Here is a 21,206-nt window from a genome sequence, read left to right as displayed (position 1 = left end):
TACATGAAACTCCTGAGTAAGGTAAACTCATTTGTCAGCACTGAAACGAGTTGAGATATGGCCTGGGTTGTCAGCAATATAAGGATGACATTCAGCTCCATCTTGCAGTTCTGGCTGATTCCAGGAAGGCTGTAGAAACTTTGAATTGGTACCTGGAAGCAGTTTTGAAGCGGATGTAGACTAATAAAATAAAATTTAATCCCAACAAGATGGAGATGCTACTGGTAAGTGGAAGGACCAGCTCAGGATTTAAGGTGGATGAGGACAAACTCCTCATGAAGAAACAATTTCATAGTCTGAGGGTGCTCTTGGATACTGCTAGATAAACTAGTGGCAGCTATGGCAAGAACTGCCTTTTTACCAGCTTTAACTGGTTAGCCGGCTGCAGACTTTCCTGAGCAGAAAAGGTCTGGTGCTGTGGTGTATGCCCTGGTTACATCTAGATTAGATTACTGCAATGTGCTCTACATGGGGCTACCCTTGAAAAGTGTTTAGAAACTTCAATTGGTGCAGGATGGTGACTGGAGTAGGATGCAGGGACCATATCACTCCAGTCTTGGCCTATCCACACTGATTCCCAATCTGTTTCATACAATTCAAGTTGCTGGGATTGACCTTCAAGCCCTATGTGGTTTGGAACCATCACCGCCTAATCCCTTATGAGCCTACCCAATCACTGGGTCATCTTCTGTGGCCCTGCTTTGGGAGTGCCTGCCTTTGAGATCAAGGGGTAGCAAATAGGGAGACAGCCTTCTTAGTCCTGGTAGCAAATCTCTGGAATTTTCTCCTCAGGGTGACTTATCTGTCATCTGTTGCCATCTTCTTCCAGTGCGTAAAGTTTTTTTTTGTCTTGTTCACCATTCTCTCAGTGACCTCTCCTTTTTGCCCAATGTTTTTAATTGTTGTTTTTATGCTGTTGTGCATGTATTTTAGCTGTGGTTATAATTGTTTATATTTTTGTTGGTTTTAATGGTTTCTGCAGATGTGATTTTATTATGCATGTTTTTAATTTGCTAACTGCCTTGGTAGATCCTTTTAAAAAAGAATTAACTACCAAAGCTAGATAACCAGATGGACCCTCCGTGTTCAAAGATAATATACCTTTGCATACCAGATACTGCGAGCAAACTATATGTGGAACTTCATGTCCTTCTTGTGCTTTTGTTTGTGTTTTCTGTTAGGGATGCGTGTGACTTTAAGGAATGTTTTATGATAAGCAGTTCTTTTTATTTTCTGTTCTAGTAGGTTTTGAATTGTGAGCTCCTTCAGACTCTTTGGCAGACAGGTGGGATTAAAAAATAATCTAACCGATGAAGAAAAAAATGAATATGAAGTTTCCTAAAAATGCTCTAGCAAGCCGCTGTTAGAAAAAAATGCTGGATGATATGGGCCTGGAGACTCTTTTTGTAGTCTTATATTTATTATATGCCTTGCTTCATTGTCATTAGATCACCATGCCACATTGAATACAAATATACAATACAACAAACTCATTGTTGAACACCATGTGCTTTCTTTTGCTGATCACATTCACTTTATTATACAATATGTTGCTCCGAACAGAATGAATACTTGGTGGTTTCAGCAACAATGCAAAGACAGAAAAAGCGATGGCACTGGGGGCTACCAGGAAATTAGGGGCACAACACTGCCAATAAGTTACTCTGATGATATTGTTACCCAAATTTCTATACACGTGAAGCTTCCCTCCCCAACAAGCAAAGGTGTTCCTTTGCTGGCAAGGAACAAACATGTATTTAGAAGCAATATTTTGGGGCTCTTTGGACTGTGTATACCAAGGTCCAGATTCAGCACAGAACTCAGAATAATGCAGGGGGAATAAGCACTCTTAAAATGAAAAGGGTTTTTTATTGAGATCACATAAGCCAAATGAGAGAGAGAGAAGGCAAACCAGCAACCCCCTAAACTTTTCCCTAAAAAGGTAGGCGACAATGAGAGCATATCACCTTTCCTGTAGGGTGTGGAAATTCTGTTGTGTCCTGATGTGAAGAGCTGAAAGACTTGAGTGTAGAGACAGAGACCAGCAGTGTCTCCAAGGAACCTGTGCCATACAGGGGCAGTAGCTGGAAAAACTGCTGCAAGGTATTGAGGATTCATTGGCAACATTTATGGCCCAGATGTTCATGATACAGAATGTGCTGGTCAAAAGGCTGGGCAATGATAAGTGAACAAAAGATTAGGAGGAACAGATGGCTGTCTCTGGGAGGATGATGGGTCTGTGATAAGGTGGAGCACCTGCTAGATCCTGCTGTGCATTAACTATCAGAAAACTTAATTCTGGAGAATTACCCAAATTTAAAGTGAGGAGGAGACTGATAATGAAAAGGAGAGTTTTCTTGGTTTGCATAAAAGTTAAAAATGCTTCCTAGAGAGACAGAGAGGTGGACCCAGCCATGGCCTCCTTGCTCAAGGTGGACCTGGAAGTGCAGCTCAAGGTTGACTCTTTCAGGGAATGGATCACTGGTGAAGCTGAGGACCTGGTAGCAATTTTTCCCCCAAAGAAGCTTTTAGAACTTAATGTTTTCCTCAAAGATCCCATTCTGAACATTCATGATCTCACCTAAATCCACTCAGAGATGAACCTTCCTGTTCCTGACTCAATTCTGCTCACAAACAGCCATGATGAACGGCACGGGCCCAATATGAAAAGAGAAAGCTGGATGACTGTGAAGAGGCTTTCCAGAGCACTAAAGTCTTTGTCATGCCCAACAGGATGCTGAAGAGCAACCAGCAGCTTGTGGACATAATTGAGAAGGTGAAACCTGAGATCTGGTTGCTGATTGAGAAGTACAACACAGTCAAAATGTGGGTACAGCTGCTGATTCCCAGAACAGAGGATGGCAACAACTTTGGTGTTTCAATTCAGGAAGAGACTGTGGCTGAACTCCGGACTGTGGAGAGTGAGGCAGCCTCATACCTGGATCAGATCTCTAGATACTATATCACATGGGCAAAGTGTTAGCAGAGTGCAAATAAAGTGCAGAGAAGTCACACTGTGCTGATTAAAGAGGCTAAAGGTTTATTTAGGAACTACATACTTGAGTGTAAAGAGGAGAGATAGAGATAGAGGTCCTGACTATCTGACTACATCTTGGAGAGAGAAGAAGCAGGATATTGCCCTGTTTAGCCCAATAGGAGACAAGACAAGGAAATGACCCCTCAGGAAACAAGAGAGATGCTGCCCTCACTGTCTTAACTAAGTGATCCTTGCTGCCCCCTGTATGGAAGGCTCTTCTTCCCTTCTTTGTTGCTGATGCTATACACCAGACATTGGAATTTCCAACACAAAGCTGGTCTCTAAGATTACAAAATACCTCCATGTGGAAGATTATCACTGCAAAGTGACTGAGATGGATGAAAAGGAATACATCAGTCTGTGACTTATCATTTCAGAACTGAGAAATTAATATATGACTCTGCATGACATGATCCTGAAGAACATTGAGAAGATCAAGCAACCTTGAAGCAGCAATACAGAAACCCTGTACTGAGCATGTCAACATTCTGAAAGTATAAACTGTTAAGTAGGTTCAAGACAGTCTTTGCCTTGGTTTGTTATGTGACTGTTGAGATGGGGAAGCTGGCTGTAAACAGTACGTACCACACTTTTAGTTAAGTCTAAATAAACTCTCTCCTAGCTCTCTCTGGCTGGTTTTTATTTTGGTCTTGGGGCTTGCACCCATTTCAGACATGCAGAAGGCATGGGGCAGAGGTTTTCTTCTAGCTTGGGTGGGAAAGGGATGAGTGGTCAGTCTGTTCCAATCAGTTCTTACCCTGATGCCAAAAGCCCTGAGTGACCATACTCCATCGTAGCCCAGAGGAACACTCCCTCTCAGGGAGGTTGACCCCTTATTCTGGTCAAGAGAAGCATTGAATCAAGTGCCACAAAGAGCTGATTTGTGATCCTTTGCTCCAGCCATGGTAGTCTTCCCTTGGGAAATGTAGGAAGGAAACAAGGAGTGTCCTTCTCATTTCACCTGGCTGCGTTCCTCATTATGAACTGTCCAATCATGCAAATTCTACCACTCATCCTCCCCCACTCACTGTTCTGAATCCACATTAATCTCTTCAGAGTTATGCACTTCCGTAGTTTTCCTCTTGTATGTGGTGCCTGCCTACCTGTCCCTAATGAGGTGGGCATTCCCTTGGTGTCTGGTAAGGGGCAGACAGGCCAGCTCAAGCAGTTGGCCCAGCAGAATTTGGTTTGCAAATAGTGCAGCAGTGTAGCTGATCAAAGCACTGGCGATTCAGAGTCTGTCATCTTATCTCTCTTGCTCCCTTGAATGTGCACAGCAGGTGTTCCTGAAGTTGGCTCTTCTGGCTTTCAGGGCAGGCCTGGAAAGTGTCTTGGCTCACTGTTTCTGTATGCAACCTGCTAGAGTCTCTGAGGTCCTCCTCCCCCTTTTCCTGGCCTTCAGAAAAGCTGGAAGGAGGTGCCAACTAACTGTGGTGCTGCAGTTTCCCTTGAAATTTTCTCCTTAATCTTTACATCCCTCTTTTGGTGTTAGATTTGTAAAAACAGTGGCAGGCTGAATTAAATTCTTCAGCCCCTCTCCCTTGGGTGGCTTTTGGTTTCTCCTGTTAAAATCCTTCCAGCTCCCAAGGGCACAAGAAGCTCCTGTTCTCTCCACTCTTCTTACCAATGTCTTGGTGTCATTTTGGCCGTGGTCTTCCCTGAAGTAAAGTATTGGTTTCAAGTGCCCTCCTCAGAGCTGCTGCCTGAGATCAGCCTGCCCCACCCCTCCCTCATACAAGTTGCTTTGCTGGATTATTCATATATCCTTGCCATGTTGAATGTATGTGCTGTGTCGACAATTAAAGGTAATAGGTACTTTGAAAAAAATGCTTCCTGGAGAAGGTTTGGAGAAACACAGGCCTAAGACTGGATGAATAACAAGGTTAAGAGAAGGCATAAACCTTGTTTGTTTTATTTAGTGTCTCACTAATAGTTTAAAAAAATATATTTTTTTAAAAATAAAAAAGAAACCTTCCTGTATAGTCACTAAGATAAGGGGAGGGACTAGCTGAGGTCAGTCCATTGCTCATTATCTTGGAGACCTATGTCATTTATTAAAGTTAAATTATTCAGGGCGGAGGCTCTGGAAGTTGTTGGAGAGAGTGGTTCTCCAGTTTAATCAGCTTAAGGTGGGCTTCAGGGAACAGCAGGTCTGTATTCACTTGTTGCTTAATCACTCACCATGGCTTCATTGCCTTCAGTATGACTCATTGATGCTTACACTGCAGTTAGCTTAACTTTAGCAGGATGCAGACTCCATTTTCTAGCCCTAATCCCATGTTAGAACCAAAATGGGGATCAAAATAGGGGTCCCTGTGAGGCAAGGGTTATGAAGGCTACAGTATGTCTACTAATACCTCAAGACATGATGGATATTAGCAATGGAATCCTAAACAGAATTGTACTTTTCTACATCCATGGAATTCATCAATAGAAGGCTGTAACTGCTTAGGATCCCAGTGTAAATACTGTTCTGTAATTTGCAGAAGCTATGAATTGACATGCAGGCAGTGCTTGAAAAATAGTATCCGTAAGCAATACACAAAAGAAGACCTGACACTACCTTAGAGGACATAAGTAGATGCAGAGTTGTGAAGGCTGCAAAATGAGATGTCACAAGACAAAGACTATGTAAACAACTGGCCCGAAGGTGGAAAAGGAAAGACCAGAAGGTCCACATTTCCAGGCTTACGAGGTCAAGTCTTTCATAGTTGTAGTGACAAGTGGAAGACTGTCCCGGGATGGCTACAAATACATCATCACCAAAACCTTTTATAGATGAAAAAGGTACACAATCTAACCCAGAATGAACAGGCGGGGTACAAACTATGTGCTTGATGTCATCATTGGCCAATTGGTGTGTTTCGGATTTTAAATTCAAAGACAATTTCCTGGAAGAAAAGTCTGATCTTGACACTTGTACAATTGTATAGAGATAGCTTTGCAAATTGTCCATGACTAATGTGGATTTATGTAGGAAACTTCCGTAAAAAGTTTTATATTTGGTGAAATATGCTGAAAATATAACACTGATGTTTCTCTACATTCTGTTTCCTTTTTCAGTGTTCAGGAATAATCAATGGCTTTTTCTTTTTAAGAGCACCTCACCATTTAAATGAGGAGATTTCCACCCAACTATTTCAGTGCTGACAAATGAGTTTGCATGCACATGTTTGAACTTAAATGTCTTAAAGGATGGGTTTACATTACCAATATAAGAGGAGACCAACTATCAAATTAGATAAGACACCAGTGTGGTTACTTTCCTGAGGTTACTTACTTCTATGCTTACCTCAGTTCTTGAAAGCTGTTCTTGAGAAGAACTTTCATATGTGAAACCTGACTCCGGGAGAATCTCCAAATATAAAAGATCTCTCTTGGCTTTCTGACTGAAAAGTACAAAACAGAGCAGAACAAAGAAGTTCTGAAATGGCTGGCTGTTCACTTAGATCTGGATATCAGAGGCAATTGTCTAGAGAAAACTGATGGGTTGCAATGGCAATGAGAGGGAAAAAGTACCTGGTAGAGAGATTTCCATAGGCTACACACAATATCAGTAAGTAATTGCAACAAGTGAAGACATTTAACCATATCATATACAGAGTTGATAGAGGCAAGAGCACGCTTTGAAGTTTAGTCAGCAAATTCTTAGGCAAGATTATAAAACACTAACATTTTAGACTATTGTTAGACAATGTGCAGTATATCAGGTCATGCCTGTCTATTGTTCTGTTAGGAGGTACTTCTATTGTAACTATGGATCACCCTAAGGCAAATTCCTCCATGTTAATCTTTAGATCAGTTCATTCACATATATTCATATCTCATCCTGCACAATTGCCTTTTATGCCATGGATTATGTGTAAGAAGGAAGGGAGAGAGATTGTTTGCTGACTCCAGATCTCAACCATTTATTCTGTCAGTTAGAAAGCCCTACAGTCTAGGACTGTCAGAATATTTCTGGGTCTGAGGAATGGGAAATGACTTAAAACAACTTTAATATGAATGGCAACTAAAACAACAAGTACAATAGTCTCTAACAGTGCCAGTCTAACCAGAGTTTCACTATTCAAAGACCATTGGGTTTAGAAGAAAGTAATTCTTGTTAAGATTACACTATAGACTTTGTTCCAGAAAATGACTAAGGTTGTATAAGTCCACAACTGACCAATTTCATAATACTGTAAAGTATAAAGGAATGTTTTTTAAATTGTAAATTCTTTCACTAGAAGATGCTGCAGCATTGTTAAAACCACACAGATCAGGAAGACCTGAAGAGTGCTTGAATGAAATACCACTTGGAGCCACCTGTGGAAACCATTGTGAAGTCTCTGAAGGAACAGCAGGACTCTAGCTATGTCAGCTGAGGATGCTTTCGGTATACAACAAATGGAAGAGAGTTGTGCCATTCTGTCCATGCCAGAACTCCCCATTTTAAAGGGAAATAATGATGAAAGAGTACATCGTCTTGGCATTGGATTGCTGCAGCAATCTCCGCTTTCTAGAATTTTGCTCTGACACAGCATCCAAAAGCTTTTTCCGTGAATTCTATTTAGAGTTACTCTAGTCTAAGCCCACTGATTTTATAGGATTGAGCTGCTTGTGTAGTACAGCTGAACCACACAGAGTAAAAGTAAACACATCTCTCAGCAGCCCTAGGGCAGCCACCCCATCAGTCTCTGTGGGCTGTCCTGCACTGATGGAAAGACCTGACTTGTTCTTTCTTGCCAGGATGTGGAACGGACATGCTTGATCCAGTGAACCACAGGCTTGGCTCCTAAGAGTGGGTTCCCCAACCTCAAACTATCATTAAAACTGGCATCTAGAGGACATAGTCATGTATGAAGGGTCAGCATGTCCTACTTATTTCTTTCTTTAGAAAATGTATATGCTGCCTTTCCAGAGATTGTGAATCAGCTTACAACTAAGAAAATGAAAAAAAGCTACTGTAACAAAGACATTTTACAAGCCTCTGAAAGCATGCTGGCACCATTAAAACAATCCACAAAAACAAATCCATCAGCCCTTAGACCAGCATGGGAGCTGCTTCTGTGTCCCACCACAATGGTAGTGTCTGAAAAGAAGTTCATGATAGATGTGTTTGCTTCCTATATTCCTAGCAGTGCTACACTGATAACATTAGAAGTGGATGTCATGAAAATAAGTGGAGTGGTTACAGGAATAAGAACATTCTACCACCTAACTAATAACTCATCTTCTCTTAGTTGGAGATTCTTGATCACTTACCCATCAACATTGCAATCAGTACCACTGAACTTTGCACCCATGTATCCACTGTCTCATGAGAACTCTAGTTCCCTCCTCATATTCCTTTTCTACTGAATATTTATTGTTAAAACTTGTTCATCTAACAAAACAAACCACATGAGTCTGCATGGCTTGTGTTATTCTTGACTTCTAGACGTCTGTCCATTGCCTCATGGGAGCTGTAGCTTATTTATCAAGGAACAACCTGTCCCTGAACCTATAGCTTACAAAGCAATTTATACAGGAATGCCTATAGCAGGCACAAAGCTATTCGACATGGTGTTCAATTTTAATTTTGATCAAAAATATTCAGGCAATTTGGTGAGGAGCTCAACTGATGAGTATATGAGCAGTTCGTAGAATGTCCATCTCATTTGTTGTTCACAGCATCTACAATCACTGTAGATTTTAAACAGTAATTATATTCAGCAAACTTCAAACTGAAAATCTTGTGAACTTTCAAGTAACCAGTTTTATACAGTGTGAATATGTAATTCACTACTGCCAAAGAATTATGTGACTGCCATAAACCATAAACCAGTGGTTCTCAATTCACAGTGCACAAAGAGCTGCAGTTGCAATTACCATAAACCAAAAGAACCATGTGAGAGCCAGTTTGGTGTAGTGGTTAAGAGCATGGGACTCTAATCTGGAGAACCCGGTTTGATTCCTCACTCCTCCACTTGAAGTCAGCTGAGTGACCTTGGGTCAGTCACAGCTTCTAGCTCTCTCAGCCCCACCCACTGCACAGGGTGTTTGTTGTTGTGGGAATAATCTATATATATAATTGAGTAAGTGTGTTTCAGACAACTCACTTTATACCCTGGCGCACCACCAGAGGGCTCTGCCACAAAGGAAAGCCCAGGTGACTCACCATATCGCTCCAGAAAACATGCCATGATGGGACGCCCAGGCAGGGAACAGGAGCAGAGCAGGTGGCAATGCCCTCCCCGCACCTTAACCTGGCTGGTATTAGGTGCAGAGCAGGTGGCAATGCCCACCCCCTTCAGCCGGCTGGTATCAGGAGTGGAGCAGGTGGCAATGCCTGCCCCCCTGGCTTTAACCTAGTTAGTATTAGGAGCGGAGCAGGTGGTAATGCCTGCCATTACCTTAAACGAGCTGGTATTAGGAGCAGAGCAGGTAGCAATGCCCGCCTCCTGCATTAATCCAGCTGATATTAGGAGCAGAGCAGGTGGCAATACCTGCCCCCCTTCAGCCAGCTGAGATCGGGAGTGGAACAGATGGAAATGCCCACTTTCTGCCTTAACCCAGCTGTTATTAGGAGCAAAGCAGGTGGCAATGCCAGCCCCCCACTTTAACCCAGCTGATATTAGGAGCAGAGCACATGGCAATGCCCTCCCCCGTTTCATCCAGTTGAGATCAGGAGCAGAACAGGTAGATATGTCCACTTTCTGTCTTAATCCAGCTGGTATTAGGAGCAGAGAAGATGGCAATGGCCATCCCTGCTTTAACCCAGCTGGTATTAGGAGCGGAGCAGGTGGCAATGCCCACCCCCCCTTCAGCCAGCTGGTATTAGGAGCAGAGCTGGTGGCAATTCCTGCTTCCACACCTTATCCCAGATGGTATTAGGAGCGGAGCAGGTGGCAACGCCCACCCTGCCTTAAACCAGCTGGTAATAGGAGTGCAGCGGGTGGCAATGGCCATCCCTGCCTTAACCCAGCCGATATTAGGAGCAGAGTAGGTGGCAATGCCCTTCTCCCTTCAGCCAGCTGGGATCAGGAGTGGAGCAGGTGGTAATGCCCACCCCTGCCTTAACCCAACAGGTATTAGGAGTGAAGCAGATGGCAATGCCAACCCTCACCTTATCACAACTGGCATTAAGAGAGAAGCAGGTGGCAATGCCCATCCTCCTCCTTAACCCAGCTATTAAAAATGGAGCAGGTGGCAATGCCCACCCCCATCTTAACCCAGGTGGTATTAGGAGAGGAGCAAGTGGCAATGTACACCCCCCACCCTTAACTCAGATGGTATTAGGAGCAGAGCAGATGGCAATACCCACCTCCTCCTTATCACAACTGGCATTAGAAGGTGGCAATGCCCACCCCTGCCTTAACCCAGCTGGGATCAGGACTGGAGCAGGTGGCTGTGCCCACTCTCTGTCTTAAACTAGCTGGTATTAGAAGCAGAGCAGGTGGCAATGCCCACCCCCCTTCACACAGCTGGGATCAGGAGTGGAACAGGTGCCAATGCCTGCCCAGCCCTTTTACCTAGGTGGGATCAGACACAGAGCAGGAGGCAATTCCCTTCTTCCCTTCATCCAGCCAGGACAAGAAATGTGGCAGGTGGCAGTGCCCGCACCCTTCAACATACTGGAATAAGGCACTGAGCAGTCAACAATGCCTACCCCATCTTCTCCCTGTCGCAATCAGGTGCCAAGCAGGCAGCAATCTCCACCCCACTTCAACCTGCTGGAATCAGGAGCAGATAAGTTGGCAATGCCCGCACCCCCTTCACCCAGTTGGGATCAAGAATGGCGCACATAGTAAAGCCCATTGCCTGTGTTTGCCTGTCACGACCAGGTAAGGAGCAGGAGGTAGTGTTTGCTCCTCCGTTCACCCAGCAGGGAACAGATGGCAATGCCCACCCCCCTTCACCCAGCTGGGATCAGGCTTGGAGCAGGCAGCAATGCCTGCCCCCCTTCACCCGGCCATAATCAGGCACAGAGCAGAAGTCAATGCCCATTTTCCTTTTACCCAGCTGGGATCAGGAGTAGGGGTGTGCAAGCCAAAATTTTTTGGCTAAAGCCGAAAGCCGAAAGCAGAAAGAAGAATCTCTTTCGAATAAGCCGAAAGCCGAAACGGCCAGCCGTTTCGGCTTTCGGCTTTGTTTTGGCTTTCTTTCGGCTTTCAGCTTTCGGCTTTTTCAATGGGAAAATGCCTCCGTCTTCCCGGACATCTGGGGGAGGCATTTTCCCACCGAATCAGCCCAAAATTGGTGGGGACTTTCCTCTAACCCCTCTCTAGAACCCTCCCAAGCTTCAGACCGATTGGACTTTGGGGGGCCATGTTATGGCCCCCCAAACAGGTCCCCCTATCCTCCCATAAGAAAGCGAAGGAGCAGCATATTGTTAGCATGCTGCTGCTCATCTTCTTCATTATTTCCTATGGGGAAAAAATGAAGAAGCAGGCTTCCTTTGCCAGGGGTGGCATTTTGTATGCAAAATGCCCCCTTACCCTCAGGGGCCCTTCTCCCACCCTTCCTCCCACCCCCCACCAAGGCTCAGCCTGCTCCCACTTGGGGGGGGCATTTCATGGCCTCCCCAAGTAGGTGCTCTGCTCTCATCTCTACCACTGACAGCTGGGGGAGGCTTGTCTTGCCAGGGGTGGCATTTTGCATGCAAAATGCCCCCCAACCCTCTGGGGCCCTTCTCCCACCCTTCCTCTCACCCCCCACCAAGGCTCAGCCTGCTCCCACTTGGGGGGGCATTTCATGACCTCCCCAAGTAGGTGCTCTTTTCTCTACCACTGACAGCTGGGGGAGGCTTGTCTTGCCAGGGGTGGCATTTTGGATGCAAAATGCCCCCCAGCCCTCAGGGGCCCTTCTCCCACCCCTCCTCCCACCCCCCACCAAGGCTCAGCCTGCTCCCACTTGGGGGGGCATTTCATGACCTCCCCAAGTAGGTGCTCTTTTCTCTACCACTGACAGCTGGGGGAGGCTTGTCTTGCCAGGGGTGGCATTTTGGATGCAAAATGCCCCCCAGCCCTCAGGGGACCTTCTCCCACACCTTCTCCCACCCCCCACCAAGGCTCAGCCTGCTCCCACTTGGGGGGGGCCATTTCATGGCCTCCCCAAGTAGGTCCTCTCAGCCCCTAAAGTCCACCCCTTACAGCCCCACACAAACCCAATTCCCCCCCAGCTGCCACACACAGACCCAAATCCCCACATTAGCCCCTCACAGACCCAAACGGTGAAGTGGGTTGTATTATTTTGTGTAGTACACTTCTATCATGCCCTTTGGTGTGCTCCCCTGCTGTGTATCCTAAAGCTGTTCAAGAAATAAAGTGTTTTTGACAGGAATCGTGTTGTGTGATTCTCTGATGTTAAGTGAGTTGTGTTAATTTTTCTGTGTGGGGGACTGAAATGCCCCCCCAAGTGGGAGCAGGCTGAGCCTTGGTGGGGGGTGGGAGGAAGGGTGGGAGAAGGGCCCCAGAGGGTTGGGGGGCATTTTGCATGCAAAATGCCACCCCTGGCAAGACAAGCCTCCCCCAGCTGTCAGTGGTAGAGATTAGAGCACCTACTTGGGGAGGCCATGAAATGCCCCCCCAAGTGGGAGCAGTCTGAGCCTTGGTGGGGGGTGGGAGAAGGGCCCCAGAGGACTGGGGGGCATTTTGCATGCAAAATGCCACCCCTGGCAAGACAAGCCTCCCCCAGCTGTCAGTGGTAGAGATGAGAGCAGAGCACCTACTTGGGGAGGCCATGAAATGCCCCCCCAAGTGGGAGCAGGCTGAGCCTTGGTGGGGGGTGGGAAGAAGGGTGGGAGAAGGGCCCCTGAGGGTAAGGGGGCATTTTGCATGCAAAATGCCACCCCTGGCAAAGGAAGCCTGCTTCTTCATTTTTTCCCCATAGGAAATAATGAAGAAGATGAGCAGCAGCATGCTAACAATATGCTGCTCCTTCGCTTTCTTATGGGAGGATAGGGGGACCTGCTTTGGGGGGCCATAACATGGCCCTCCAAAGTCCAATCGGTCTGAAACTTGGGGGGGGGGTTTAGAGAGGGGTTAGAGGAAGGTCCCCACCAATTTTGGGCTGATTCGGTGGGAAAATGCCTCCCCCAGACGTCCGGGAAGACGGAGGCATTTTCCCATTGAAAAGCCGAAAGAAAGCCGAAAGAAGCCGAAACGTTTCGGCTTTCTCTGAAACGTTTCGGCTAACCTGAAAGAAGCCGAAACTCTTTTGTTTCGGCTTTCTTTCGGCATTCAGAAAGCCGAAACGCACATTCCTAATCAGGAGTGGAGCGGGTGGCAATGCCTGCCCCCCTTTACCCAGCCTGTATCAGACATGAAGCAGGTAGCAAAGCCCACCACCCCTTCATGTTGCTGAAATCAGATATGGAGCAGGTGGCAATGCCCCCCCCCCTTCACTGGCCAGGATCAGTGATGGAGGAGGAGGGAATGCCTGCCTGTCTGCTCTTCCCTTTTTAGAGCCCGTTGTATTTTTCCCCACAACGGGCTTTGTTTCTAGTAATAAAATATTTTGTAAACTGCTCTGAGTGGGTGTTAAGTCATCCTGAAGGACAGTATATTAATCGAATATTACTACTACTACTACTACTACTACTACTACTACTACTACTACTACATGCCCTGTAGTTTGCCCCCCCCCCCCGAAATACACCCATACAATAATACCTGGGCTTGTGTAAAGTGCCATCAGGTTGCAGCCCATTTATGTAATCCCTGCTGGGGTTTTCAAGGCAAAAGACTAACAGAGGTGGTTTGCCATTGCTTGCCTCTGTGTAATGACCCTGGATCACCTTAATGTTTCCAAGGACTAACTTCAACCTACTTTACTTAGGTTCTGAGATCTGATGAAATTGGGCCAGCCTGGGCAATCTAGGTCAGGACCACAATAAGACCTAAGTATTAATTATTAAATGTATGACTTCTGAAATTACCAGAGTATCTTTGAACATGTAGGTTGGTTTCTCCCTAACACTGTTGAACTTTAGCCAGCTCTTTTGTATCTGGAGAGACAGGAAGAGCTTGCAAACTGACTTAAGATACAAAGCAATGTGCAAGCTTTCAGATTCTCCAGAACTCTTTATTGAATTTGGTGCTAAAAGATAAATGCTTCCTAATGTTAAAAAAACCCTTTGAGTAAGTGATGGTGGTAGAAAGTGCCATCAAGTCATAGGTGACTTATGGCAATCCCTTCTAGGGTTTTCAAGGCAAGAGACTAACAGTGGTGGTTTGCCATTGCCTGCCTCTGCAACCCATTCTTCTTTGGCAGTCTCCCATCCAATTACTAACCAGAGCTGACCCTAATTAATTTCTGAGATCTCACACAATCAGTCTTGCCAGGGCTCTCAGGTTAGAGCACTGAGTGTGTGTCACTGCCTTAAACTTTTGAAAATGTAATTCATCCATTAATTAAGTATGAAATGCAACCATCATGTAAAAATAAAAGGACCAATACATACTCAGGATTATAATAAAGTATTTAATTCCAATTTACCATGTTATAAAAGCAGATATTTCCCTTTATTTTATGTTCCTTTATTTTACTTCATTTTTATCCCATCTTTCTCCCCAACAGGATCCCAAAGTGGCTTACTTAATTCTATCTCCTCCATTTTTTCCTCACAACAAACCTTATGAGTTAGGTTAGGCGAACAGTTTGTGACTGGCCCAGGGTCATCCAGAGAGCTGCCATGGCAGAGGAGGGGATTGAACCTGGGTCACTCAGATCCTAGTCCATCATTCTAGCCACTATAATACACTCCCTAACAATGAAACAAAATTCAAGAAAACATTCTTTGTATTATGATGAATTTTAAGATGCCAAATGAAACTATTTATTAGTAGTTGCACCATTTTTGGTGATATAGCATCATCTGGTGGTCATTGTTGGAACAACTTTTTAAAAAAGAAAACTTTGGTGAAGTAACTCAGAGCTTATAGTAGTCATATGGCTATTGGTTAATGGTAGCTGCAAATATGGTTTTTTGCTAGCCATGGAGTAAGTACCACTGATATATGGTTTTGATTTTCTTATTGTGTTTTGTCAGCTCTGCCAAACTGTGGATGCGGTTGCAAGAAAATACCTAAAATTAAATACCTCGGTCATCATGTCTGGTTCCAGATCATCAAAAGATAACAAACAGGATAGTAATTTCTACAATGCAAACCTCTTCTGACCACCAACGTGTAGATGGAGATTCATCTAAGAATCTCCCTCATCCTCCTCAATGTTTAGTTGGATTCAAGTGTGCAGAAACAGAACGTGGCCGAGTCATTCACATGGGCTGTCTCCCACATAAATTATGGTAAGAAAATGACAGGTCTCAAACTTAACGATGTGCAGTAGAAGTTCTCTCCCATACCCCAAAATAAAGACAACAGATACCAATGTATGTATTAACTAGGTTTTATGAAAAAGTGGGCCCAGAAACTAAACCAATCTGGGTTCCTCAGACCCAACTTGAGCTCCCTGAAGCTACACAGCAGCTTTGGGGAACAGCTGTTAAAAATAAAGGAGAGCCCCAAAAGGCTCAGAATGCCTCTGTGGGGGAGGAGGGTCTCCTCCTTCCTCTGAGGAGGCATTCTGAGGCCATTTGGGATCCCTTTTGTTTTTTAGCAACCATTTATTTTTTAACTGCCGTATGGCTGCAGAAACATGAGTTGGATTTGGGGAACCCAGAGCCAACTCTTTAAAAACCTGCACATCTAGGGAGACCCTAAAAGCTCCAAAAAAGGTCACCACTAAGCAGTTATACTGCTTTTAATGTAATTCAGTTTCAGTATTTTATTTCTGCTAGTTAATGTGGGGTTTTTAATATTTGTTACTGTGGGTTTAAATATAGGCTTCTGAAAAAAAGAAGGAAGGGGTTTGGATGGGTGAGTAGAATGTGATGACTGGATGGTAGCTGTATCCTAAGAAGTGGAGTGAACTGCAGTCTTTTGTCAGTGCTGAGGCAAAGGTTTTCTGTCAGCATTCTGTATCTCAGAGAAAGGTTTTCCTGACTAAATCAGGCAAACTTTGTGGAAGCCTTAAAGGGACTTTATTCTAGCTAAGTCAGACAATGGTTTGAAGATGTACATTATTCTTTTTTAAAAGTAAAAGATCCTTTTTTTACTTCAGAACCACCCTCACATGCTGACTGTTCTGTCATACTACCATGAATAACAAGTCTTTCTATAATTCCAGTTAAACTAATGGGGTCTAAGGTGGCAGCAAAAACCTTTTAAAGAAGTCAAGGAGTCAGCAATATATAGGTCACACAAACACAGGTGGTATTAACAATGGAGTTCAAACCCCAAGGGGAGGGTGTTCTCAAGATATAAGCCTGGGTAAAGTAGAGGACACCTGAATCAATATGTGTGGAGAAAAAAAAGGAGTGTTGGTTGTGACCAGAGACCTCTTGAGGTAAAAGTTTAAGGTAATGTAAGGAGGAACTGAATTAAAGGTTCAAAAGCAAGTTTTAAAAAATCATTACTGTAAGTAAGATTCTGTAAGTATTCAGAATCTCAGTTACATAGCTCAACAAACTAAAGCTTTCAGGATGTCTGGGGTAGATGACACCTGCTATCAGGAGCTCCTCGCTTCTCTCTAGCTCAAACTTCAATCATTTCCTGGACTTTGAAGTCACTGGAATTATGAGCTCACTCATGAATTTTTGCTTAGAAGTCCAAAGACACCAAATAACATTAGGTGTTTTGGTGGCTAGTTCCTTGGTCTTTGAATGCACAAAAAATTGCATTAAATGCTCCACTGGTTCTGGCCACACCTTGCCTATTCCTTGGACAGTGCCAAACACACCAAATTTCCTAATATTCCTTCAGTGCAAATCTTTGATGATGGGAGCTAGGGATGCTGAAGCTTCCTTGTCTGACTCACCTTGTGAAGCCTCCACAGCAAAGCTGGCATCTGTGATGCCTCCTTGTGCACAGCTCCCTGAATCACTGCACCTGGAAATGAGACAAGTTATCTGTGATGTGATTATACAGTCCAGGGAGGTCAATTTTGGAGATGGAGGTCCAATTGGAAGTACATAGAGACACCTGTAAGAAAATGAAGGAAAGTTTTATTTTTTGGACCACGCCTCCCTTGCAACCTACGGAGCACATACTTTGATTTAAAGTGACAGCATTGAGGAAGCAACCAGAAGGGGGTCCTAGTTACCCCTCTTTTTTCTGTGAAAGAAAGTGACAGCATTGAGGAAGCAACCAGAAGGAGGTCCTAGTTACCCCTTCTTTTTCTGTGAAAGAAAGACGTTGTATTGCTGGGTGAATAAATTGGTGGTCTACTTGCATGAAGTTACGGTATTGCAGTATACTCGTGTACAAGATTGTATTGCCTTTGCTATATATTTGTAATTTTTGATATGAAAGGACTGGAGTAATTGCATTGTTTATTCTGGAATATACTTTGATAAATTTCTAATATGTATTCTTGGTGAATTATTGTTGGATATCCGGGTGTATGTGTTGCATTGTTACTTCTTGTCTGTTACCGGATACTGAGCCTGTTGTTACTTTGTTCCACAGCAAAGCTGGCATCTGTGACGCCTCCTTGTGCACAGCTCCCTGAATCACTGCACCTGGAAATGAGACAAGTTATCTGTGATGTCATTATACAGTCCAGGGAGGTCCTTGGCTATGAACAGAATGTTACTCTTTGGACACGGGAGTGTACACTCCCAAACCAATGTCATCAGCCTAGGAAATTTGGAAGTTTGAGAGTTCATGATATAACCTATTGCCTGAGTGTCGCCTGAGTGTCATACCCAAACTGGACACTTATGTTTGGGAAGTCAACTGCTCCAAATGCATGGCTACCACAATAGGAAAAAACTTGAAGAATGGCAAAGCTCTGATAATTCCTTTGTTTAGCCATTTCTGATGTCACTGATGAATATACCAATTACCCCTAAAAGATATTCAAAAATCTATGCTTCCTCTTGCATCTGAATGTACCTGTGGGTTCTCTATAGCCAAAAGTTCCTGTCTCCAAAATGATATCCCATTAATCCACTCAAGAAAATTGCCCCACATTCCCAAATCTACCCTCATGGCATCCAGTACTCTAATCCAAGAGACTCTAATCCTTTTATGTTGTCCATTAGATGCCTAGGAAAAACTTGCCCCAGAACCACTACCCACCATACAAAATTAGGGTAGTCTACTAAAGATTGCTGTTGCTGTGGCGCAATTAATCTTGCCTCCCTTGAGGCAACCTGCAAAACCTTGAGATTGTCTTCCTTTTCCTCTGGTAGCCTGCACCATTACTTCACTGTACCAATCAAAATACCCTCCACAAAGAAAAGATGACTGAAGTCCCCTTTGTCCTTTCCAGTGCCCGTGGAATGCCTGGACAGCAGACCTACACATCACAATGTTCTCATATTTGTTGGGGAACAACATGAAGACTTTGCTTCAGACCTACAATGGAAGATTTTTGTCTCCTGCATGTATACGAATGATGAGAGTACTGGTGATAAGGTCTTTGAAGGCCAATGATGAAAGACCTGACAAAGCCTTTGAAGGCAAGGAATTCCAAAGGTGTGTGTGTTATCCTAAAAAGGCCTCTTCCTGTGTGTCTAGTATTTAAGCTAGCTAAATGATTCTGAATTTCAGAAAAATGAAAAGCAAATTCTGTGATTGCTCTTAACCTCTTTAAATTCACTTTGAATTCAGGAATGTGGAACATGAGGAGAGTTTAAATATTATTTTCTGCTGTATACATTCATAATATTAATGTCATTTGAGGTGTATTAAAATCTTAACACAGATGGATCTAAATGCTAGGGGAAATAAGTAAGAAAAACAAGGCTGATTAGTTTCAGAAGCAAGGATCTCAGTGGCCACTAGATGTTACTCCTTCTCCAAGTATCCAATGGAAAAAATAAAACTGCAAACCCAGAAACAAAGCTTGATGTGTAAATGGGGACATTGTGTTCATTTTCTACACTTGTAATTCTTTTCAGTTTGTGTTATCATTTTTAAGTCTTTTGACAATGCCAGGTTTCCAAATATCAGAGCTGACCTGTCAGACATTGTTAGCAATAACTGTATTTCAATCAAGTTCCCCATGGAAGAAAATACTAAAGATTTATGATTCCATAGCTGCAGTTCACATTACCCTAGAGCGCACAGCCCTTCTGCTTATTTTTTTTCTATTTGATTTTGTTTGTGGAATTGTGGTAATGTAGCCACAGGGATCTAGATGAAGCTGGTTTATTTTTCATATCTGGTGCTAAATGATGTGATGGCCCATGCTGCCTCTTTTGTTAGCAATAAGTCAGCGGTAAGGGACCATGGTGGGGTTGTTTTCAATGGTCTCATTTTCCAAATGATGTTTGTTATATGGGCTACCTCTGACCCTGAATCAATCTCAAGACAAAGCTTGGGCTACAATATTACACTACTGAAATTGAATAAAACTCCCAGTCAGCCTGAGGTCATATGCAGAAATGTTCTGTTTATTTCCTTGTTTGAAACACTTTTATTCCCACTTCGTTGCCAATCCTACATATCTCACTCAACCACAAACCAATGAATAGTTAAAAAGCCATTTAGATAAAAACAAAACAATTCTCCATCAACTCAGCCATCTTTAAAATGCCCTCCTAAATAATTTAGCCTTAGAACATTTCCCAAATACTAATGAAGTGGGGTCCTTCCTTTCCAGAAGGTCATTTTTATAATGTGGGGGCCACCACAGTAAAACCAAAATTGGCAATGGTGGATTTGGCCTGCCTGCAGGAGGAAATGTTGAGGAGGCATTGATCAGACGAATGAAGTAGACAAATGGGTTCGTAACAAGGAGAGATTTTCAAGTGTGTGGGTCTTAGGTCATGAAGGGCTATAAAGGTCAATTAATCAAGTTTATTTTGATACAAGCTCAGCTCTAGAGAGTCAATAGTCATAATAAAATAATAAATAAAGGAAAATAAAAGTAGGGGGGGACGTGTACAATGCAACAAACACAAAACATTAAGCGCAGGAGAGGTGATACCTTTCTCTGACAGAGAAGTAAAATTATTGAGGCTTAGTCAGCCGCTTGCTTATCCCACCCGCCCGAAGGGAAATTTAGCAACTTTATTAGTTATCTTCTAGGAAGAATCTGCAAGAAGGAGGGAGACAAAGTTGTTCAAATCTTTCTAGTAAATTTGACAAGGTTGGAGCTATGTATTGACATTGAATGTCGATATAGAATGAGCAGTACAGCAGAACATGTTCAATGAGCTCTACTTTCCTATATGGCATGGACAGAGCTGTTGGGGGAGTGGCACAGGGTGGTATCTGCTTTTCAGAAGGGCTGAAAGTAGAACATTAAAGCATGCAAGGGTAAAAATTCTCCTGTATTTGGCAATCTCAATGTATCTAAGGTAATCTGCTGGTTGAAAACATTTGGCATACTGCAAAATAATTGGATATTTCTGTATCTGTGCCCTATCTGATTGTAGGGCATGATCGCAGTGAGTACAGGTAACTCCACGGAAATCTAAAGGTGAAAGATTTATCGATCTGAAGAGAAACCAGAGTATACAGGTAACTCTAAAAATCCCACCATTGCCACTGTATATGAAGCAGAGACACCTGAATTCCTACTCTGGGCACTGATCGCAGCCACCACAGACCCCTTAGGCAATAGGAAGGTACCTGTTCATTTTGTTTGTGAGACTTTTTAGTCTCAGGGTTCACTCTGAGGTTGTACTTACATGCAACAAAACTGTGACTCCAGACACAGGTGAAAAGAAAATATCTTTTGGTTTATTGAATACAAGTTACAGAGAATATTTGCAAAGCATAAAGCACTCTGAGGCAATAGGCAAAAGAAACCTTACTGTAGCTAGCTACAGCTATCTGGCAAAAATGCTTTAAAGCTTGCTACCTAAGCCTCTCTGATATAGCTTCTTAGTTGACAGGTTCTCACCATTAGGCTTGGTAAAAGAGTCCATTTCCATGCATGTGAGTTGAGGCATTTTGATGATAAGAGGCATAGAAATAATTTTCTCTCTCAACTGATGGAAAAGGAATAATGCCTTAGAGAAGGGAACAGTGTGTAGCTGGTAGACATCTTTTCAGGCCTGCCAATGACATGCTATCAGCCAATAGCCAATTAGTACTCACTCAGTTAATTAGCATTACTAGCCATGAGAAATTAAGGTGGGTGAAAGTTAGGCACCAAAGGACGGATCCCTTTAGAACTGGCAGAG

At 43.6% G+C, this 21,206-nt stretch overlaps 1 pseudogene; it reads left to right on the top strand.

Moving 5' to 3' along the window:
* The first annotated feature begins 2,414 nt into the window (after positions 1-2,414).
* LOC129336121 (proteasome activator complex subunit 3-like) lies at positions 2,415-3,512 on the top strand (annotated as a pseudogene).
* Positions 3,513-21,206: the final 17,694 nt, after the last annotated feature.

This window comes from Eublepharis macularius, chromosome 9 (genome assembly GCF_028583425.1).
Source record: "Eublepharis macularius isolate TG4126 chromosome 9, MPM_Emac_v1.0, whole genome shotgun sequence".
Taxonomy (NCBI): Eukaryota; Metazoa; Chordata; class Lepidosauria; order Squamata; family Eublepharidae; genus Eublepharis; species Eublepharis macularius.
Note: the sequence above shows the minus strand (reverse complement) of the source record. Positions and strands in the feature narration are given on the sequence as shown.